Source organism: Camelus ferus, chromosome 3 (assembly GCF_009834535.1).
Source record: "Camelus ferus isolate YT-003-E chromosome 3, BCGSAC_Cfer_1.0, whole genome shotgun sequence".
NCBI lineage: Eukaryota > Metazoa > Chordata > Mammalia > Artiodactyla > Camelidae > Camelus > Camelus ferus.
In genome coordinates, this window is record NC_045698.1 from 72795510 (window position 1) to 72819923 (window position 24414).

Here is a 24414-nt window from a genome sequence, read left to right on the forward strand (position 1 = left end):
AATGATTTTATTAAAATAACTTTTGTACTTAAAAGTTGTAATCACAGAAGAGCTTTAACTTTCTCATTGTGCAGCAGTCTAAAATTATGTGGCTTTTCCTACTACTCATTATGGATTTAAAAAAATCAACTTTTCATGGACATTTTAAGACAGATTTACTAAAGTAAATTAATAGATTAAGAAAAGTTAGATATTATCTAGTTTTTGGTTTTAATATCATTAAATAAAATTTTTACAAGAGGTTTGTTTTTTCAAAACGATATTTAATCACAAAATTTACAATTGTTATATAAGATTAACCATTTTGAAGCACTATGCCATAGAGGCAACAGAAGTTCAGCAACAATGAGACGCTTTCTGTGTGCCCAGAAAACAAGTAAAACCCAAAACAAACAATAAAAAGCTTTAACTGTACTGAAAAATATCAGCCCAAAGAGAGAGCTTTTCACCAAGCTACTAAGGAGAATTATTTTGCTAAGGAAACTTCTGTAATCTCTATTCCTAGATATCAAGGATCTGTTTATTTAGCCTGTTCCATCACACATTACTTTAAAAAAGAAAAATAAATCAGATATTCTTTTGAACGTACAAATTTATGACATACTTTGTTTTAAAGAATTCCCTGAAAGATAAGTAAAATTTGGGTTAGCATAAGTGATAAATTTCCTAGGAAATAGTACAGTATTACAGATAGTCCTTCAGGCAAACCCCTGGAATTTGTCAGCATTAATAAGCTTTTCAGCAAACCAAAGGAATTCAGTAAAACCATTATACAAACATGAGAGTCTACACGTATTTTCTCTTCTACCCTCTTCCCTTTCTAAGCATAGATAAGTATAATAGAGTTTCCCTTGCAATTACAGGCACATGCACACGCACACAAGACAAATGCTCTCTTTTGCATTATGTTAGCTATTGTTTTAGGCTTTTCTGTTTTATTTTGTTTCAGTTTTTCTGTAAGTCTTTTTAAAAACCTGATAATGTCTCTTTGGGAAACACTGGTAACAAAGGAAGTAGACTTCTAAAACTCCACAAAGAGCTGGAAAAAAAATTAACACCAACCTAAATCTTGAATCTGTGCTCTTCTCCTCACATTGGTCGCTTGAAAGCTAGGAATGTAATTTGTAACACATCTGCAGCAGTAAAACCCTTGAATTATTACTCTTACACTTATTTTTATTTTGCCCTATTACGATTCAAGGCTGTGTTCACCACTGGCAGCTAATCTGATTTGATTATGCCAGTGTTTACAGGGAAGGAGTTTACTCTGAATGAATAGGGAAGAATGGTTGAAATCCTTGAGTATCTAAGCTATGACTCTAAGAGACCTGGTCAATTAATTATGGAACACTTTGATGATTAATACTGGCTGGTTACAGTTGTTCTAGTGTATTGTTATGACCACCCCTTCCAATTCTGATAGTGGAGATAGAGATAGGGGATGGATGGATAGATAGATAGATAGATAGGGATAAGAAACCTGAAGTAAAACAATAATAAATTAAGTTATAAACTCGTAATAAAGAAAAATCTTTGCCTATCAATAATTAGGATACTTGGTGGTATCTATTTATAATAAATAACCTGCCTTACATTATGTAAACCATAAAATATTTCAGAGTACGGGAGTGGTTGTCCAAAACTCAAATATTATGAGGCTATAATTATTTTATATTAGATTCCTTTTGCATTTTAATATAAATCAAAAGCATTTATTGTACAGGGCACTTTTTAAAGTTTGGGTAATAAAAGTAGTGATTCAAAACATTAAGCAGCATTTCTAGCTGGGCCTGTGGCTTATGTGGAATGCTGAATGCCAGCATGCCAACCAATCACAGCCCAAACTCAGAGCAGCTCTTAAGATTGTGTATAATGAATAGCAGATTTTAGCTTGTGAGTTTATGTATGATTTTAGAATCTTTTTGAAACCTTTCTTCACAACATGTGAATTGTCTTTAGAGCCTCCCTTTTGTCAACTACAACCATCTTGACCTGGCAGCACCACACTGTCACATAGTGTGTGGTTGTCCAAACTAAGACAAGCTGTTCAATAAGATCGCACAGCAGTGACAACAGGAACGTTTATATCTTCCTTTCTATACATTAATCATTGAAATATTCACATTCAAAAATAAATGTTTCTCTCCTAAATTTTATTTTTCCAATTGTTTTTAATTTTTTACTGAAGAATTTTTAATGCTCAGAAGTATAAGAAAACATAGACCAACAATGCCTATGTCAATATTGTCCCTACTAACATGAAAATAAGTTGAATTAAATTTACTTTAAAATACTAAATGCTTGAACATAAAACAAACAATTGGTTAATCCTCTAATTTGATGAATATCTATTGAATACCTATAATTGCCAGAAAATACTATAATAGTTGAAAATACAGCAACAAACACATTGGACAAAGTTTCTAGTGCAGACAATTTAGTGCCAGAAAACAAAATACACAAGTTAACACAAAACAGCCTTTACTGTCTGAGATATGGTATAAGGTGTAAAGAAAAAGCAAAATGAGTAGATAGTGAAGGATGAGGAGAGAGGGCTATTTTATAAATAGTGGTAAGAAAAGTCCCCTTAGAGGAACCCATATTTGGGCAGACAATGAAGTAAGGAAAACAGACTGAGGAAGTCAGGGTGGGAGAAATCAGAGTGAGAACCACAAGCACAAATTCCCTGATCCAGGAGCAATCTTGGAGAGTTATCTTTAATTTATATACTTAATTTATATACTTAACATAAATATCTCTTTTTTAATCTTCTAGTTGGTTGGGGATTTATTAAATATGCAGCACCTTTTTAAAAGAATTAGCATATAGGAAAGAGGTTATCTCTCAAAAGGGGAAAAATGGCATGGATCTGATAGTCATTGAAATTATAGAGGAAGTAATCTACTAAGCAAAACAGAAATGGTTAATTTTATACAAAGATGAAGTGAAACAAAATATATTTTAGAGCACTGTACAATGTAGAAATATTAACTTCCCAATTAAATCATTTACAATGGAAGCACATTAAAGAAGAAAGTGAAAAAGATAAATTTCATGTTTACTAGGAATGTTTTTTAGGATGCTTAAAATTTTTATGTGTTTGAATCCACTAATTCTCATTCTAGGATCATAAACTAAAAATATAATGGATAAAACATTAAATACTTTATGATAGGAATTATTTTCATGATAAAAAAAACAACCTTTATGACCAATATAAGGCAAATGGATAAATAAATTATGATGAACCATGTCTGCAATTATTATGCCACAGTTAAGTATGGCATTTTCCAACTCTCTAATTAACCTTAATTAACAACATACAGTCCTAATGTTAAGTAATAAAATATGTTATGAATAGTATGTAATATATGATTTTTTTAATTAAAAAGTCTGGCTAATCCAAAATGCATATAATACACAAAAAAAATTATAGCTGAAATATGCAAAGAGCTTTTGCAAATTAAAGAATCAATTTAATAAAATAAATGAACAAAAGTATAAATAAGTAATTTCAAAAAATAACTGCAAATTAAAAGTAAACAAAGTAAGCCTTGAAAATGTTTTGATAAAAGATATTTTTTAACTTTTTTATTAAATGAAAGATTCTTTAAATTCTGTATTGCTTTACAATTTTAAAAACTTTCATATACACAATTTCATTTAGCCCATAATAATTCTTTTCTTTTCAATCCCATAGTCCCTTATTGCCCCTCCCCTCTACCTTCTCCGTACTGGTAACTACTAGTTTGTTCTCTGTATCTGTGAGTCTGCTGTTTTATTCACTAGTTTGTTGTATTTTTTAGGTTACACATATAAGTGATATCATACAGTATTTATCTTTCCCTTTCTGACTTATTTCAGTTAGCAAAATTGAGGTAAAATTTATAATCAATACATATGTGGTTATATGAGTTTTGACAAATATATGTAATTGAGTATCCACAACTACAATTGAGGAATATAGTTCCATATCTCCAAACCACCAAAAAGTTTTTGTACGTCTTTGTACTCAAGCCCTCTCCTTACCCCATGTCACTGACAAATATTGATCTGTTCTCTGTGCAAATAATTATGCTTTTTCTAGAATGTCATATAAATGAATCATACAAGCTATAGCCTCTAGAGTCTAGTTTTGTCATGAAGGTCACTTAAATGACTGAAAGAAAAGTAGCACCTTTTAAAGCCTAGCTTCTTGGGGTTACATTGAGATACCATAGTCAGGACAAATACAGCAGAATGATGAATGACAAGTTGATACAATCAATCAACAGTGGAGACATGGAGGGAAAACAACAATTCTTTGATGTGTAAAATTGGTACTGAACAAATGTGAAAAACTCCCTAAGGAGCCTCAGCGATAACTAGAGAGACTTTTCAGGGGGTTGAAATGCTGCACTTGTGCAGGTAGGAAATAACAGCTCAGTAGAATCTTCGTATTAATATGCTAATGTGACCTCATTTATTTCTCTTGGTTGATGAGCCTTCTGAACTTTAGGCTACAAAAGCATATAAAATTAGTTAAAATAAATAAATGCAAAACTCACAAACTAAATACTTTATCAACTGCAGTGTTGAAAATAATGCTGACAATCTGTGAAAGATAAAAATACGCATTTGTTCCAATACTCAAAATGAAGGAGTTCAAAGAAAGAAAGCAGGAACTATATGTGGCTATGGACCAGACAGAAATAGATTAGTGGAAGGAAGTTGTTAAGTAAATGGTTCTATTCTAAGGAGTTGCCATCAGACTTCTTTTTTAACCATGGTCATTGGTCAGGTTCATTCTAGTAGATTTCAAGACACTGGATAAATTCAAGGATAAGCTGAGATCATGTAGTTATTCACAGTGATGCAAATAGAAATAGTTTACTCAGAAAAAAGTTTAGTCAAACTTCTAAAACGCTCAGTCAGAGAGCTTTTTTTTCACGTATACTCAAGGGCGACAATTTTTTTTTTCCTTAAAGAGATACCATTCAGAATTGAGGGTTGATTTTTTTATTGACAGTGACAAGGTTGGTTAATAGCTCAGTTTTGCTCAGTTATAAGTTCTTACATGTAATATGTACTCAATACATATTTGTTGGATGGATGATGAAAGCAATTATCTTTAGTTGTTTTTGAAAAGATACTGGATCTCTGAAATGACTAAGATTTTCTACCAAAAGTCTTGGCCTTTTTCTAGAAAATAATTTCATAGGCTATATGTTAAGGCAACTTGCTCCAAAATACAGGTTTAGTCAGAAGTATTCTGTCTTATTTTCAGTGGGGTACTGTGATTCTACACATCCCTTTTTGAGGGCGAGAATAGACTTAAGAGAGAGGATGGAGGGTGTGTCTTGAGACTTGGGATTTTTAGGAAGTAAAATGGATCATTCTTTCAGTCAGCACCTTTGTTCCCCATGTTCCTTCCTTTCAATCTTTATTATGACACACATAGATTCACTTGCTACAGAATATGTTCAGACACAAACTCACCCAACATGTTCTCATTGCTGCTCTAACCTTCTCAAGGCTCTAGAAGAACTTCAAAATACACTATCTTACTGTGGCAAGGAAACTTCCTCTGTCCAAAAAGTCATTACCAGTTCACCCATGGGGAGGTGTTGCCCAGGGAAATTGTCTCTTACTTGCTCCTGTCTTTGGATGTGACGACTCTTCCTCTGGCTTGTCACATGAATTAAAATCAATTGTATTTCATATGCCAAGTAATTCATAGCCCTGTCTCTGTGAAGCTGTGTGTTAACTAATGTAAGTTATGCTGTTGTTCAACCAAAACAAATTTTTAACAAACTTCTGTAGCTGCCAGTGGTTAGAGATTGGTGAAGACTTTATTTCCTATCCCAACAACAAAGAGGTATACTACAATGAAAACAAATATTTGACAGCTTCCTGCTAAAGAGAAACATTTATTACAAAAGGTGCATGAAAACAGTCCCACACATCTTCTGTAGTTTTGAAGTTTTCCTCCCACCCCTAGGTACTTTCTCAGGGAACTTAAATTAAAGACTAGGGACAATAACACTCCCAAAGCAGGCACAGTGGCTTCATGGTCAGAAAAGAGAGAAGGTACTCCTCTTATTACAAGAAGGACTGAGATTCCAAAAGCTAAAATCAGAGAATTAGATTTTTATCCAATGGAAGAAGACTACAATATTCTTAACCAATCTAATACCCATTCATACTAAATGCTTAACATGATAAAGACATTAAAAACCTAAAACTAACATCATATTTAATGGGATAAGTCAAAATGCTATCTGCCCCAAATTGGGAACAAGGCAAGATGCTGATTCTCAACACTCTTCCTCAGTATAATACTGAAGATGTAGCCACTGAAATAAGTCAAGGAAAAGACATTAAAGATATGCAGATGAAATAAAACTATCTTATAATTACAGATGACATGATTGTAGAATACCACAGGGAATCTACAGAAATGCTCCTAGAATTAGAACTAGAAAGAGCACAGGATATAAAATTAACATGCAAAAAAATCAGTAACATTTGTATATACTAACAATGAGCATGGTGAAAACAGCAGTTAAAAGCATAATACCATTTAGAGTTACTTCAAACATAATGAAAGACTTAGATATGCATTTAACAAAATATGTACAGGATATGTATGTTAAAATTATAAAATGAAGATGAAATAAATCAAAGAAAACCTACGTAAATGGAGAGATATAACAAGTTAACGAATTTAATTGCAATACTGTGGAAATAATAAAGATTGTCTTCAAATGGATCTATGGGTTTAATTTGATCTTTACAAAAATTCCAACAAAGATTTTTATAGCTAAAGAGAGTTCTAAAATTTATATGGAAAGTTAGACTCTAGAATTGTTCTGATTATACTGAAATAAGAATAAAGTGGGAGACATCACTTTGTTATTAAAAATCTACTATACAACTACAGTAATCAAGACATTGTGCTTCTGTCAGAAGAATAAACACATAGGTTCACATAATCGAACAGAAAACCCAGAAACAGGCCAATACAAATATAATCATCTTGTAAGAAGATGAAAAGGAAATTCAATAAAGGAAAGGTCACCTTTTCAACAAATGGTGCTGGAGAAATGGGCATCCATAAGTAAAAAATAGACCTCAATTTAAAACTCAACATCTTATTAAAAAACAACTGAAGATGGATCATGACTTTAAATGTTAAAGAAAACAGAAAAGAAAAGATAGAAACTTAAAACTTTCAGAGAAGAAAGGAAAGTCTTCACGTTTTTCAACAGAGTATTTTTAGACAACACAAAAAACACAATCCATAAAAGAAAAAATTGATAACTTTAATCAAAGTTAAAATCTTTTGCTCTGTCAAAGCTCATAAGAACATGAAAAGAAAAGCTACAGATTGGAAGAAATATTTTTATCCATATATCTGACAAAGGTCTAGTAGCCAGAAGATTAAAAAAAAAAAACTCAAAAATTCAATGGTTAAAAAACAAGAAAATGGGCAAAAGACATGCATATATATTTCACCACAGAGGATAGACAGATGGCAAATAAGCATGTGAAAAGATTTTTAACATTATTAGTCATCAGGGAAATTCAACTTAAAACCACTATGAACTATCACCGCACACTGATCAAAATGAATAAAATAATATTGACAACAACAAATGTAGTTGAAGTTGCAGAAAAACTGGATAACATTGTATAAAACTTAAAGTACACACACAAAGGAATTCAAGTAAAACTAAGGCAATATAGATAAGATGGGTGGATTGTATCAATGTTAATATCTTGATTTTGATAGTATACTATCATTTTGCAAAATAGTATCATTGGAATAAAACCTAGTAGAGGGTACACAGGATCTCTTTGCATTACTTCTTACAACTAATGTAATTTACAAATGTATCAATACAAATGCCAGTTAAAAATAAAAGTAAACTGCAAGGGAGACAATGAAACAACCCCCCATATAAAGGCTGGATGTTAGGGGAAGGTTTCTGTCCATTCTCTAGTCTTATATGGATCAAAGGGTATTGTGGATTTCAAAAGAACAATGTGTAAAAGGTAGGAACAACAGAGTTCTATAATTTTAACAATATGAAATATTTTCTTAATCTTCTACGAGGAAGAACTGAGATACTAGGATGTGGCATTTGTAAGTTCTATCTTTCCTTTTCAATGTCTTCCCCTCTTACTGAAACATCATTTTTAAGTCTGCCAATCCAGTATCCCCACTCCCCAAAACACAGAGTTCTTTCCATTCAATCCTCCTCCCAAATCTCAATCTGTTCCAAGTCTAACCCTTGTAAGCTTGAGTGCCTCAGACTTTATCTACATGGAGAGGGAAGCTTTCCAAATTCCAGTGCAAAAATAGCTTTCGCAAATTTTGCTTTAATTTACCTAATAAACAAGTACATGCAAAAGTGGAGATTAACCTTTCTTAGGAACAAACACTATAATTTATAAGGAGATGTGATTTATCACCTGTAAGTATTGTCATGACCTTGCACTTTCTATATAATAACCCTAAAGAATAGTTTACTCCTCTCTGAGAACCCTTCTACTAGTTGATGGCTCTCTCTGCTTTTTAAGAGAAATGGTGATTAGATTAGATTAGATTCGGTTAGATTGGATTAGATTAGATTATTAGATTGGGTCCCATTACCTATACTCTTCATCCCCACAATAAATCAACACACCACAGAGAGAAGCAGAATTTCTACTTATCTCATTTTCCCCCTAGATTATCACATTTCCCATTATCTCTCTCTCACTCAAACTTCATGAATCAAATTCTCTACAAAACAGAGCTCTTATTCTCCCCAGTAATGCCACATGTCATAATTATCCCTTCCTTCTCCTTCAGCATGATGAGGTCTTTATTCGTTAGAACTGGTCTCTGCTAGTTATCACTCCTTCAAATTTAAATACATAATAAACCTAAACGTTCATCCCTAAAACGGGGCTTATTAATGAAAAAATAGAATTCAAGAGAGCTTGAAGCTTGAAGGCTGGAACCTTGTACTGTTTCAGACTGGGACACTAGGCAAAGCAAAGCAAAGCAGTAGTAGGATACTTAGGTCAGTAGTGCTTCACTTAGAAATTTGTCTTGATCACCCTTTGATTTAAGTATGTATCTTGAGATTGAGTCAAACTACAGAATTTTCAGTATCAGAGAATGAATATGAGTTGGCAGCTTAAAATTATTTAAACTGTAAATGATGAGCCCACTAAAGCTATAAATTTCCTATATGGATAAAGCCATTCTTCAACTGTGTTTCCAAAATAAATGTACATTGTTTTTGAAAAGTAATTGTCATCTAAAATTATCAAATTGTCACATTAATGTTCAAATAATAATATACTAATTTGATAAGACCAAATGTCAAATATTTATGCAAATTTAATAAGTTTCAACTTTTCAGAATCACATAGGATATATGAGAGTTTCAAAAAAAAATTTAAAATTTGTGATTTACAAAAATTTTTGCCTTAGGTAACTACTGTATCAATTCCATTGTTACAATCTAATGAATATTGTAGTTGAATCCAACCAATGTAAAAAAAGAAGAGAAAAGAAATTTCTTTAGGCATTTTTAATTTCAAATCATGTGAAGTAAATTAAACATACTAGGAATTATTATTACTATGTTTATTTGGAGGCAAACTAGTTTTTCACACAGGAAATTTAAAGAGAGGTTTACTTGAAATAAGCCTCAGTATATTGGGGTAAAAAGAAACAACACAGAATTACTTGCAGCAAAGCATAATAAATATTACCTGAGGCAATTTTACTGCTAATTTTATTTTTTCAAAGGAAAAGAAAAAGTCATTTAGAAGGATTATCTTATCTAGACTTTGTCAGGATCACTAGTTTTCAAAATACCCTTAAATATTTACATCCTCCTAACCTTCTATAAATATTCTAGACATCAAGTGGAGTAATCGAGCGATTTTGTAGAATAACCAATACCTTCAGTTTGGAAGAGTCACTCAATTGACATAGGAATTCTTTAATAATATAATATCTCTATCAAGCTCTCATGTAAACTGTGCTTGCCTGCCTTGAATAAAAAGGAAAACTATCCAAGGCCAATTACATTTTAGACCAGACATAAAATTAACAATTCAGATTTCACTCTAAAATGTGTCCATCTAACATGCACTCATCACATACTAATTCTGCCTCATGGGGTCCACTTTTAAAAAGCTTAATTTCTCTTTCACATGACACAATGTATTTGAAAAAGCTGTTAATTCTCACCTGACTCTTCTAAGTCATTATGTTTAAAGTCAATTGCTCCTTAAAGTGTACTTCATATATATGATTCCAGTGCTTTTGGCCATCATGGAGACACTCCTCTGTGCAGATTGCATTCAGTCTATAATCCATTTAAATTATGATATCCAAAAATGAAAGCAATATTGCAAATAGGAATAAGGGGTAGCCCACTGTTATCACACTGGAGACTTCTTAAAATGTAACCTAACAGTGGTCATTGTTTATTTACATATACTAGACTCAAATTTATGGCAAGTCTGTTTATTAATTTTTTAACTCCCCTTGTCCGCTTTCTCAACAAACCCTATTATCTTTTCCTTCAAATAAATCCAGAATCCACAGTGATTTCTCGCTATGGTTTGTTTAATCTTGATGAATTGAACCTATCATTTTGGTTCAAGTCACCATCATCTGTCACCTAGACCATTGCAACAATCTCTTATCAAATCTTGTCTATTCTATATGCAGTGCTATAGTATTAAAGTAAGCCCTAAAAAAAGTCATATCATGTCCCTTTTCTACTCAGAACCTTCCAATGGCTTTTTTTCCCACTGAGAATATGAATTTGGGTTGTCCATTTCCACTAAAATAATGAGCTCCATGCAGGTGGGGATTTCTGTCTGTTTGTTCACTGCTGTATCACTGGTATTTTGAATAGTGGTAGGCACTTAATGCTTAATAAATAATAATTAATTTTGACTAAGATAATAAAATTATTTTCATAATTGCTGCTATACCTAAGCCATAGCTCTTTCAACTGCTGTATTAGATTTATTTGATGAACATTGTTAACTTTTATCTTGCATATAGATTGTACTTTAAAAAACTAAGACAATCAACTTATAAAGTATTCGGACTAATTATATAATAAGCCAATTGGATAACATTCAAAACCCAATACATTTTCCTGCATTGTAATAAAAATCAATTATGAAATACAATGGAAGGATAATCTCATTCAAAATACTAATGGAAAATATAATTAGCCTAGCAAGAAACTTTAAAAGAAATGTAAAAACTTATATCAAGAGAACTACAAAATTGTACTTACACACAAAAATGACTTTCAAAAATGGAAAAGCCTATGTTCTGTAATAAATACTGTAAAGCTGTCAATTTCTCCACAATTAATTCATAAATCAAATGAAACAAACTGTTATACTCCAATAAGATGCTCAAAATAATGTGAAAAAATCTATTAACTTTGAGGAGATTATTCTTTAGAATATTAGCTTAATTCAAGTTTAAAAAAGTAAAGAGTTTAATGAAGCCAATTAAGAGAAGTCTAGGCCTACAAAACAGCAATGCACGTTTATTGTTTAACAAATAGAAACATAATTAAAATTTTTAGATCATTATTTTAGAGTTAACCATCTTTTTAGACTCATTATCTTTTAGCTCACAATTTTTCAACCAATAAATAAATATCCTTCCCATTTGTACATAATCAGCATAGTTCATAACCAAATGTCTCAAAGTGTTTTAATATTTTAATCAACACACATACATAGCAAATCACTGGCAAAATGTTCATTATGACAATCTTTCATAAGGCTTTTTATTATAAGTTTTCTTCAAATTGATACTTATTTAGCTTGTTTCTGAATATTTCTGAGAATAAAGTTTAAAACATGGTTTTTACATTTAGATATTCATATCATATTTCCTATGCTGCTTTAAAGTACCCTTTGTGTAGTGAGAATACATATGTATACACAAATAATTTAATTTTTATATCATCTACTTGCTGGTTCCCCATATTTTCCATAAGTCTCAAACTTAAGACTAATGTTGAAGCATTATTTCCTTACCATTGTTTCAATCTAATAATGCATAATATGATATTGATGCAGTTAGTAAAAAATTGTTTATTTTTGCCCAGTCATATGGGTCCTAGTTATCACTGATTCATTTTTAATATTAACCAAAAGCATCCTTTTAACCATATTCTCTGAACTCTTGTCATATATTGAGTTCAAGCTCACCAGTCACTCTGTTTTCTGGTTATTTAGTTTGGTTTATTGCCCATCTTCAGGAACCTCTCTCAATCTTCACATCTCTCAAAAGTCCTGACACTGCTTCACTAATCTTATTTAAGTAGACTCATAGTGCCTTGAGCTATAATTGCAATATTTGATTAAGCTTTGTTTTAATAGTTTCATATTGGCTTTCATATTTCTCTTTCATGACTTCCTGGATATACACTTTATTTCAAGTTTATGTTACGGTCATACTAATTTGACATAGTTCACCAGAATTAACATTTTTTAGGAGTTTCGTGTAAATAAAATTACCTAGAGAATTTTTTAAACAATATTTCTATTTAAAGATGTCTTCAGAGGAATTCATCAGTTTACCAGAAAAGGAACTAATTGAGCATCTGGGATTCATTTATGGGATATATCTTATTAAAGGATTTTGCCTTAATTTTTGCAAAAGAGGACACTTGATGTTGATCTTTTTGTGTGCCTATTGGCCATCTGTGCATCTTCTTTGAGAAAATGTTTATTCACTTCTGCCCATTTCTTACTTGGGTTATTTGTTTATTTGATATTGAGTTGTTTGAGCTCTTTATGTATTTTAGATATTAATTCCTCATCAGTCATATCATTTGCAAATGTTTTCTCCCATTAAGCAGATTGTCTTTTCCTTTGGTTGATGATTTCATTTGCTGTTTAAAAGCTTTTAACTTTAATTAGGTCCCATTTGTTTATTTTTGCTTTTATTTATTTTTCCTTAGGAGACAGATATAAAAAAATATTGCTGTGATTTATGTCAAAGACTGCTCTGTCTATGTTCTCTTACAGGATTTTTATGGTTTTGTGTCTTATATTTAAGTCTTTAATCTATTTTAAATTTATTTTTTTTATGTGGTGTAAGAAAATACTCTACTTTCATTCTTTTACAAATAGCTATCCAGTTTTCCCAAAACAACTTATTGAAGAGACTGTCCTTTACCCACTGTATATTCTTGCCCCCATTGCCATAGATTACTTGACCATAAATACGTGGGTTTATTTCTGGGTTTCTCTGTTCAGTACCATTAATCTGTGTGTCTGTGTTTGTGCCAGTACCATAATGTTTTGTGTACTGTAGCTTTGTAGTATTGTCTGTAATCAGGGAGTGTGTTACCTCCAGCTTTGTTCTTTTTTTCTCAAGTTTGCTTCGACAAGAGGTCTTTTGTGGGTCCATATAAATTTTAGAATTATTTGTTCTAGTTCTGTGAAAAACACTTTGACTATCTTGATAGGGATTACATTAAATATGTGAACTTATTTAGGTAATGTGGATATTTTAATAATATTAATTCTTTTAATACATGACTATGGGATATTGTTTCATTTCTTTGTATCATCTTCAATTTCCTTCATCAATGTTTTGCAGTTTTCAGAGTATAGGTCTTTCACCACCTTGGTTAATTCCTAGGTATTTTGTTATTTTGTCATGTAATTTTAAACAGAATTGTTTTCTTGCTTTCTCTTTCTGATAGTTCATTTTTACTGTATAGAAAAGAAACAGATTTCCATAAATCTTGTATCTTGCAACTTTATTTGTTAATTAGTTATGATAGCTTTTTGGTGGAGACTTTATAAAGTTTCTTATATGTAGTATAATGTCATCTGAAAATAGTGACAGTTTTATTTCTTCCCTTTTGATTTAAATGCCTTGTATTTATTTTACTTGTCTGGTTGCTATGGCTAGGACTTCCAATACTATGTTAAATACAAGTGGCGAGAGTAGTCTTGAGTGCCTTGTTCCTGATTTTATAGGAAAAACTTTCAGCTTTTCACCATAGAGTATGTTAGCTCTGGGTTTGTCATAAATAACCTTTATTATGTTGAAATATGTTCCCTCAATATCCACTTTGATGAGGGTTTCTATCATGAATGGATGTTGAATTTTGTCGATGCTTTTTCTATGTTTATTGAGATAATCACGTGGTTTTTATCCTTCATTTTGTTAACTTACATCCTTGAAATTTGATCATGGTGTTGATGCTTTTTACATATTTTTGAATTTTGTTTACTAATATCTTGTTGAAATTTTGCATTTATACTCATCAGAGATATTGGCCCATAATTTTCTTTTTATAGTAGTGTCTTTGTCTGGTTTTGTCTCAGGATAATGGTGGCCTTTTAGAATGAATTTGGAAATGTTTCCTCCTCTTCAATTTTTGGGGATAATTTGAGGATAGGTATTAGCACTTTGTTACATGTTTAGTTGAATTCCCTGTGAAGCTGTCCAGTCCAGGACTTTGTATGCTTGTATTTTTTTTTATTACAAGTTTCATTTCACTACTAGTGATCAGTCTGTTTAGATTGTCTGTTTCTTCCTGATTCAGTCTTGCAGGTTGTTATGTTTCTAGAAATGTGTCCATTTCTTCTAGGCTTTCCAATTTGTTGACATATAACTAGTCATACAATTACCTTACGATTATTTTTATCTCTGTGATATCAGTTGTTATTTTACCTCTTTCATTTCTTATTTTGTTAATTTGGGTGCTCTCTCTTTTTTTTACTGGTGAGCCTGGCTAAAGTTTTATCAATTTTTATTACCTTTTCAAAAATATAACTCTTGTTTTCATTGATCTTTCTTATTGTTTTGTTGTTACTTTTAATGTTCCTTATTTTATTTTTCTCTCTGACCTTTATTATTTCCTTCCTTCTGCTGACTTTGGGCTTTAATTGTTCTTCTTTTTCTAATTTCTTTAGGTGGTAGTTTAGGTTGTTTGAGATTTTTTTCTTATTTTTTGAGGTAGACCTGTATCACTATAAACTTCCTTGTTTTTGTGGTCTAGCATGTGATCAGATTCCATGTGCACTTAAAAAGAATGTGTATTTTTCTGTTTTTTTAATAGAATGTAGAAATTTGCTAAGTCCAACTGGTCTAATGTGTCACTTAAGACCATTGTTTCCTTATTGATTTTCTGTGTGGGTGATCTATCCATTGATGTAAGTGGGGGTGTTAAAGTCCAACTATTATTGTGTTATTGTCAATTTCTCCCTTTATTTGTGTTAATATTTAGCATTTAGTCCATTGACATTTAAAGTGATTATTAATAGGTATGTATGTATGGCCATCTTGTTACTTGCTTTACAGGGATTTGTTTTTTTTTTTTTTTTGTAATCCTGTGTTCTTTTCTTTTTCTTTTAGTTTCTTCTCATGATTTGACGATTTTCTTTAGTAGTATGCTTGTGTTCCTTTCTTTCTAGTTTTTAATGAGTCTATTTTAGGTTTTTGATTTGTGAATACCATAGGATTCCTATATCTTGACCTATAACTGTATTACTTGTTTGCAACTGGTAGCATTTAAGTTCAAACACATTCTAAAAGCTCTGCTGTTTTTTATTCTCCTCCCCCATATTTTGTTTTTTTATGTCATATTTTATATTTTCATGTTTGTCCCTTCACTGTTTATTGTAGTTATAGATGAGTTTACATATTTTTCTTTTAATCTTTGTATTATCTTACTTAAGTGCTTTATCCTCAGCCTTTACTGTATATTTTCCTTTCCTGGTGAGATTTTTCCTTTCCTATAGGTACTTATTTATTATTGTATCATTTTCTTTTTCACTGAGAGAAGACCCTTTAAAATTTCTTTTAGGGTAGTTTAGTATTGCTGAATTCTTTCAGTTTTTGCTTGTTCAGTAGTTCTTTATTTCCCCTCAAAGTCTAGATGCTAATCTTGCGAGGTAGAGTATCCTAGATTGCAGGTTTCTTCCTTTCAGCCCTTTAAATAGACTATGCAACTCAGTTCTGGCCTGCAAAATTTCTGCAGAGAAATCTTCTGATAGACTTGTGGGAGTTCCCTTGTATATGACTCTATGTTTTCTCTTCTTCCTTTAGAATTCTCTCCTGTCTCTAACTTTTGCCATTTTAATTATGACGTGTGGATTTTGAGGTTATTCATGTTTGTGACCCTCTGTGTTTCATGTACCTGGTTATCTGATTCCTTTTTTAGGTTCGGGATGTTTTCAGCCATAATTTCATGAAATACATTTTCAATCCCTTTCTCTCTCTCTCTTCTCCTTCTGGGACCCCTGTAATGCAGGTGTTGATACCCTTGATGTTGTCCCACAGGTCCCTTAAGCTGTTCTCATTTTTTAAATTTGTTTTCCTCTTTGCTGTTCTAAATGAGTGATTTCTATTGTTCTATCTTCCTGACTACTTATGCATTCTTCTGTATCACTTAGTCTGCTATTCATTCCTTCTGGCTTGTTTTTTATTTCACTTATTGTATTTTTGGTTCTAACTGATTCTTTTTTATAGTTTTTGTTCCTTGTTAAAATTCTCACTGTGTTCATCTATTCCTCTCTCATACTCAGTTAGCATTTTGATTTCTAATGCTTTGAACTCTTTATCTGGCAAATAATTTATTTCTATTCTGTTTCATTAGTTGTGTTTTTCAAGGATTTTCTCTTGTTCTTTCTGTTGAAACAAATTACCCTGTCTTCTCATTTTGTTTACATTTCTCTGTCTCTTTGAAATTAGGTAAAAGAGTTACCTATTACAGTTTGAAGAGGTGTTCTTGTGTGGAATCATCTCTGTAGAGTCTGTATGTGCTCAGAGGTTTTGGTACGAGACCTGGATCTGATAAGAGCATAAGTCACATCTTTCCCCAGGGTGTGCTGGTAGCTATCACCTTTATAGAAGGAAATGGATGAGAAAGAGCTAGAGCCAGGTTTACCCAGGGCTTCTCCTCTACTCAGTGGCCAAGTATTGGAAGTGGGGTCAGTTCCCAAGTTGCTGGAGCAGAAACCCTGAGGTTAAGGTCCAAGCTGGCTCTAATCCCTCTAAGTGTATGCTCTCCTTACTCCCAGCACCAGCACCCTCTCCCAAAATGAGAGCAATGCTATATCTAGATGGCTGAAGCAAGTGCTTGGCATGGGTCTGGGTGTAATCTGTGGCAGCCCTGCCTCTAGTCAGAGTTCAGAACCACTCCTGATGTGTGGTCTCCATAAATGCCAGTAATGGCTTCCTCTGCTGCATTCAGATTCCATTCTGTGTCCATCACACTGTCCATCACAAGTGAGCACTCCCCTTGGCCATGGCAGACCTCAACATAGTGTGGAAGCTGCCTCACAAAACAAGCAATGTGGAGCAGCTGTCTGGCTCAGGTTGGGCTATGAGCTGGAATGGTTGTGGGAAACTGGACAGAGCTCTGTGCAGCTTCAGTCTGTTTTCCCTCCCCTGTTTTGGGAGTAAACAACTGTGTGTGTACTCTTCATGAGTAGAGTCTATGTTTCTTATAGCCCTCCTGTTGGTCTCACTAGTTTTCTAACCTGCTAAGGGGAACTTGTCTTCCTGGTATCAGACCCCAGGATAGGGCACCAAATATATTGCTCTAACCACTCACTCCCCCTAAAAGATCTCCACCCTTAAAATCCTCCCTCTTCCGTTTCCTCTCCTAGGTGCACACAGGTCCCAACCTGACTGCTTCTCTTCCCTTCTTACCTGATTCTGTGTGAATCTTTCTTACAGCCTTGGTTGTACAGGAGTCTTTCTGCTAGTCTCCAGTTAGCTTTCAGTGAGGCTTGCTCCATATGTAGGTGTATTTTGGGTTTTTTTGGGGGGGGGTAATTTATATATGTATGTAGGTATGTATGTTTGTATTTTCATGGAGGTACTGGGGATTGAACACAGAACCTCATGCCTGCTAAGCACACACCCTTCCCCCTTAGATGCATTTTTGATGTAATCATGGTAAGAGGTGTGTTCTATGTCCTCCTACTCTACCATTTTGATCTTTTCTCTCATCATTCTTTTTATAATAGCTAAAATTAGTATTAATGAATACTTTAAAATGAAGAATAAAATAGGCTATTTGCAGTACTTCTGACATAGTGTGCAATATAAATTGAGTTTTTTTGTATTTTTAAATAGAGTAAAAATATACTATGACTTCAAATGAAAACCAAAGGTGAAAGAATGCTAAATTGTATATGCAGTATGATACATACTATAAAAAGGAAGGAAATATATGTGAAATTATAACAATGGTAATCTCTAACTTTAAAAATTATGTGTAATTTTTACTCTTTCTGAATTGTCTAAATTCCTACCTTATTTTTATATGTGTGTGTGTATGTATATATGCATTTTATTATTTGAAAAACATAAGGAAGACAATACAAATTTGAAAAGAAAAGAAAAGGATAATAAAGACAATTCAGTGTCCAGAGATTAATCAAATATTACTTATACTATATTTAGAAGCATAACTATTTTCACTTTCAACTAGGATCTCTAGCTCTAAATATCTCTGTAATTGTTTATTCTCCAAAACTAATTGTAGTAACAGAATGTCACTAACCCAGATTTTAGATCTAATTTGAGTCCTAACCCCACAAAGAATCCATGATTTCACTCCATCACTCAAATAATGAACTGAGAACATCAAAACACAAGGTTTATGTGTGTGTTTAAAAAGACCTAATATGTCATGCTTGGCTAATGCTGCTCAACTTCATCACTAAAAGAATAAAGAGAAAAGTATTCTAGTAATGAAGCATCTACTGCACACATTTCAGTGATAGAAAGTGACATGAGGAGCACAGTGTTTGCTATTCTCTTCAGATTCAATCTTCTGAACCATGTTGCTCTGGAAAAGTCATCTTTTAATCATTTAGAGAGCAACTGAGAAACTTGATGCTTCAATAGTAGGTCCCAGCTCAAAATTTAATTGAGGGAGTCCAGGTTCAAATAACTGAATGGACATATATACCAAATCAAAAAGAAGGAAGGGAGAGATGGAGGAACCAAGGGAGAGAGGTATGGAGGGACAGAGGGAAGTAATGAGCTTAAGAATATTTTTATAGAGTGATAATTGACAAAACTAAAATATCCAACCAACAATATTTATTTTCAGGTCCTGTTCTTTCTACCTATACCATCTGCCCTTTCAAAATTCCTTAAACAATAGTCACAATAAGAAGAGTTATAATTTAATCAAATGTGCTTTACATCTCTGTACACAAACTGTGTGTTTGGTACCATTATCAGTTTTGTAGAAACACATTCTTTTGCTCTATAATCAACCTTAGACTATCAAGTATCTATCTTCAAAGCATTTCTAGTTCCCCATGAACACCTATAAAAATTGACTTTCCTGAATTGCATTGAATGTGAAATCCTCACCTGAATACTGTGAATTGGAAGATATTACTAATTCTTCTTTTTGTCTTAATATTACAGAATCTTTCCTCATTACAGAGCCTACTAAAAAAAATTTTGTCCTTTCCAGTACTTAGTTATTGAGCCATTAGTTCACATGTGCTAGTTTTAGCCTTTTAATGAGAGGTCACTGGCATATCTAATACATGTAATATATTGCTGCTGGAGTGCTTGTTTTCCTGAAATGCATCTGCTTGCCTCAGATTTTTCTTAGCTCTTTCTACCTTGGCAAGTTTGAATTAACAGTTCAGAAATGCATCCATATCATTCTGAATATTTGGTGATCCAAAAGGACTTTGGTGAGTTTGGATAACTTTCATAGGTACCTGTTTGGCATTCATCTATTAAACATCCATTAAATGAACAGAAGGTAGTGCTTCCAATTTCCTTTATAAAAATACAAAATTTAGGCACTGATGCTCATTCAGCACCATAACTTCCTCTTATGTGGTGTAGGGTGGTTCTTTGTTAGCTCCGTTAGCTCATTTCCTTCCAAGCCTTATTTCTTTTCTATTACTTACGGGTCTAGCTGCTCAGCCACACCACTGGTTTGCTTTGCTGTTTAGTTATCTTTTCGGAGGGTTGTAACTTTACCTTGCTCACCAATCCAAATGATTTATTTTTTACTTTTACTTATACATGCTGGTAAATATTTGTAGAAATGCTCAAATGATTTCTATAAGCTAAAGCACATCAGAGTTTTGTCTCCCTACTGCAGGAATGCATACTACTAAAATTAAATTGTAGACTGATAGTTTTCAAGCAAGTCATTTTTATGGGCTCTGTTACTTCTTTTTAAGCAGAGGAAGAAAAAAAGCCTTACCTAAATTTTCTGAGTCATGAACCTGTCTTTTCTTTCCTCAGTCGCACAACACAGTGGAATTAGTGTGTATCTGAAAGGACTATGAGCAGAGCTGTTATCTCAGCACGTTTCCACTGGCACCTCTCGGCGGGTGTCCAATGCTTGCTGCAAAGTAAAGACTTAAGATTAGCCACTGGCGATTCATTATTAACACGCATGTATTCTCCAATTGCAGCCGTGGAGAGCAAAGGCAATATATTTTGTGTGAAAAAACTGTAAATGTTCTAGAAGAATAAAATTAGAGAACACAAGAAAAACACAATGAAGAGAAAACAAGCATAACTATAAGACTTAAGACTGGATACTAAGAATACTTCTGAAGAAAATTCTCCATACGAGTAAAACAAATTGACATGTGGTATACTCTCCATTGTTAACCTTCATAATGGAAAGTATACAATAATCCCTCTATTCAGGTCTCTTTCATTTGGAATTCAAGATAATTTCAAGACAGTGGTTCAATGTTGAGAAAAAAGGCTTAAAGTCCTAAATTAATTGTTTAAACAAAAATAAAAGAGGAATTTTGTACTTATGAGTACAAAAATCGAAGAACTTAGAAAGATGTATGTGTGGCCATACAGTCTTATATTTTACTCTATATTTATGAGGTTTACATCCTTCTAAAGCATCTCATATAATTTACTCAGAAATCCTTCCCTGTCTCTGACTATAAGATTTATCTGTTATCAGAAATACTTCCCTTTGTCACTTACTAGGTGACAGACAGCTCAGTACCTGATGTTCGTTACCTCATGTAATCCTCAGAACAGTTCTGTGAAGTAAATGTCCTCTTCTTGTAGATGGCTAATGGAGGTTAAATTAAGTAATTTTTCCAGGGTCACACTGTCAGTTTGATTGGAATTTGAACTCATCAGTCTGACTCCAGACCACTATTTTATATGACTTCCCCATTATCTTATGTTCATATAACTTTCACTATTTCTGTAAAAAAAAAAAAAGTAGCAAGAAATCTCTTGAAAGTTTGTGTGTTTTAGTAATCACAGATACAATATTCTGGTTTCGCAGCGCTCTTGTAACAAAAGACCTTGATAAACTCTTTGCCTCTTCAGTTTGAGAGAACATGATTGGCATCCCATTGCAGTGGGGGTAAATCTCATAAAAAAGTCAACTTAGAGACCTGTTTTATGTCCACTTTAAGAATTCATAGACATGAGACTATATCCTTGAGAGAAATGGTAAAAGGATTACAGTATTAACAAGTAAACTGCCTGCATACCCTTCAACACAAAACAAAGAAAAAGGCTATACCAAACTCTGCAGGGACTGGGAGGGCTGAACGTTCAAGGTGAGGAAATTGTAATGCTGCACACTCACTGGAAGGTAAAGTGGATATAGTGATTGTGAGGGTCTAACTGGGGTGGCTAGGTGATCAATGCTATTGCCAGTTTTTCTGCCACGCTTAAACAGCACATAAGGCAGTGATGCCCACGGAAATAAAAGCCACATATATGTAATTGGCTTTTCATATCATTTTTCAGACACTCTTAAATATGACAGAAATTATATAAAATTTATAACATGTCCTTGGAACACAGGAAATACACATACATACATAGATAGATGAGAGAAAGACAGAGAGAAAAAGGAGGAGAGAGAGAGAGAAGGAGGGAGAAATTTAGGACATAGGAATTATGGGATTGTATATACACATTCATGTATACATATATGTTATATATGCACACATGTATTTGTGAATTAGATATACAACTGTTATAGTGATGTTGAGTAAATCAAATGACCCTATCTCCTACATTACCTAGGAGATGACCCTAACTCCTAGCAGTTACTGTATTGTATCTGAATCAAGAGAAGAGTGTTTAAATGGGGATATGGAGGAAATAGTTTGATAATGGCCATTCTCATTAATAATGCCAAAGCCAAATATGAATCTTATGTCATATTTGCTTCTCTTTCTTGTCACAAGAAGAGAATATTTAATTGTTAAATAATTAGAGATCACTTTAAAATCATATGGTTTCAGGAACGTGAAATACATGGTTCTACAATGATTGGGTAAATAAAAGGAGGAAGTTTTGTTATAGCTAATTCATTATCTTTGAGATGAAGCATCAGCAGTCTAACAGTGACATTTAATAATTCCTGTCAATTTTATTTAAAAAAGAAAGTGTTGATAAAATATTTTGCCAGCGAAATACTAAGTGATTATACTAGGACTGCCATAACAAAACACCACGAACAGGATAGCTTAAAACAAAAGAAATTTATTCTTTCACAGTTCTGGAGACCCTAAGTCCAAAATCTGGAGGCTATAGGGAAGAATCCCTCTTGGTCTATTCCAGCGTCTGGTAACTGTCAGACCTTGGCTTCCTTGTCTTGTGGCCTCATCAATCTACTCTCATTTCTGCTTCCACATCACTTTCTCCTCTTATTTCTGGAAAATCTCTTTGTGTGTCTCTTACGTGCACGCTTGTCATTGGATTTAGGGCCTACCCCGGATGAACTCTGCATCTCAAGATCCTTAATTCAATTACATCTGTGAAGACCTTTTTCCCAAATAAGGCAAAATTCACAGGTTCCAGGGATTTGATGTGGACACGTCTTTCAGGGGACCATTATTCAACTCACTACTCATATTTAGAATGTACAACAAAAAGACAGTGAAAATATATGGCATATGTGGGTCAGGTAGGTCCTGAGGAAGAAAACTTGACATGTTCTATTTCAGTCATTTTGAAAGGTTTAAAGGTGTGCTTTCTCCCTGATTATTTGGGATACTCTGTCCATGACACATTTTTATAGGTGAGAATAATGTCATATATCTCATAGAAGCAGGTTCAAAGCCCTCTAAAGAACTATTCTCCCCCTCCTTTGAGATCAAAGCTGTCAGATAATATAACGAAGCTTGGAGGAAATAAGAAAAATAATTCTTTAACTCATCTTTTTTCCTTCTCACCTCAAACTCTGTCTTACCCTTCTTCTGATTAAACTTAGTTTTCTCATAAATCTCTCATGTCCTCAGTTCATGAAGTTTCTTCAATTAGTCTGTCTTTGTTAGGAGTGACCATTTCAACTGCTAATATTTTCAAACATGTTGTAGATCCTTAATAAACATATAGACATATTTGGTTGCAGAATATTTTGACAATGAAGTTTACTCTGTATTCTGATGTATTTGTCACATCATCCTTGGCTCTTGAGATGGTGTTAAAATGTCTTGTAGTTTAACATATGCAGTTAAGCTGTTAAAAATACCCCATTCTTACAGTCAAAGTTTGAGGAGTTTTTCTGCAGTCATCCACATTTCTAAGACTTGCCTATAAGATATCAAAGAATTTATTCTGTGTCTGAGTTTTCAAGAAGCTAATGAATCTATATATATTTAAAGGAGTAAAGAACAGATTTAATATTATATAAACCAGATTCTCAGCATCATACTAGTGGAATTAATTAGTGTAATTGAATTAAAGAGAATCAGAAACTACCAGTTATCATATTGTCCAAACAGAGGAAGCTCTATCATTTGCATTTAAAATTTTAAACAAAATGTGAATCAAGAGCTATACAAACTTCAGTGTCTTTTTTTTTCCAAATTTAGATTCAGAGGACACACGTACACTCTGAAAACGACAGTGTTAACCATTTTCTGTTCAAGTTACTTTCAACCGCCTACATTTGCTGAGAATGAGAAGAACAGGAGAAATCTATCCTGGTATAGTTTTATTTTGAGGAGATCTTTCAAATGTAAGGGAAAAACAAAAGATGTTACACTAGTATTATGTACTCATTCCTGTTAAGTCAATACAATTGAAAGCTAATATATTATTTTTAAATGTATTCTTTATTTTGCAAAATGACCATATACCTTAAAAAGCAGTGAACTTACTTCTTTATAATAAAGCATTTGAAGATGCAGTTCAATTTTCAGTTTGAACAATATTTCATTTTCTCATTTACTACCTACAAAAATGTCTCTCTCAATGCTAAAATCGTCTTTGATGGTGTCTGAAATGTTGAATTAAGAACTCTAGTATGATGATTACAAATGCATATATCAAACTCCTGTCCCAAAGTTAATAGATGCAATTTTTCATTTATATAGGAAATTGTGATTTTTGATAAATACTTATAGTAGAGTACATTA

General features: G+C 32.8%; 1 long non-coding RNA gene across 1 annotated transcript in view; it reads left to right on the top strand.

The window, feature by feature from the left end:
* LOC116662642 overlaps window positions 1–24414 on the top strand; it is a 370728-nt gene that overhangs the window by 159654 nt on the left and 186660 nt on the right. The window lies entirely within an intron of this gene.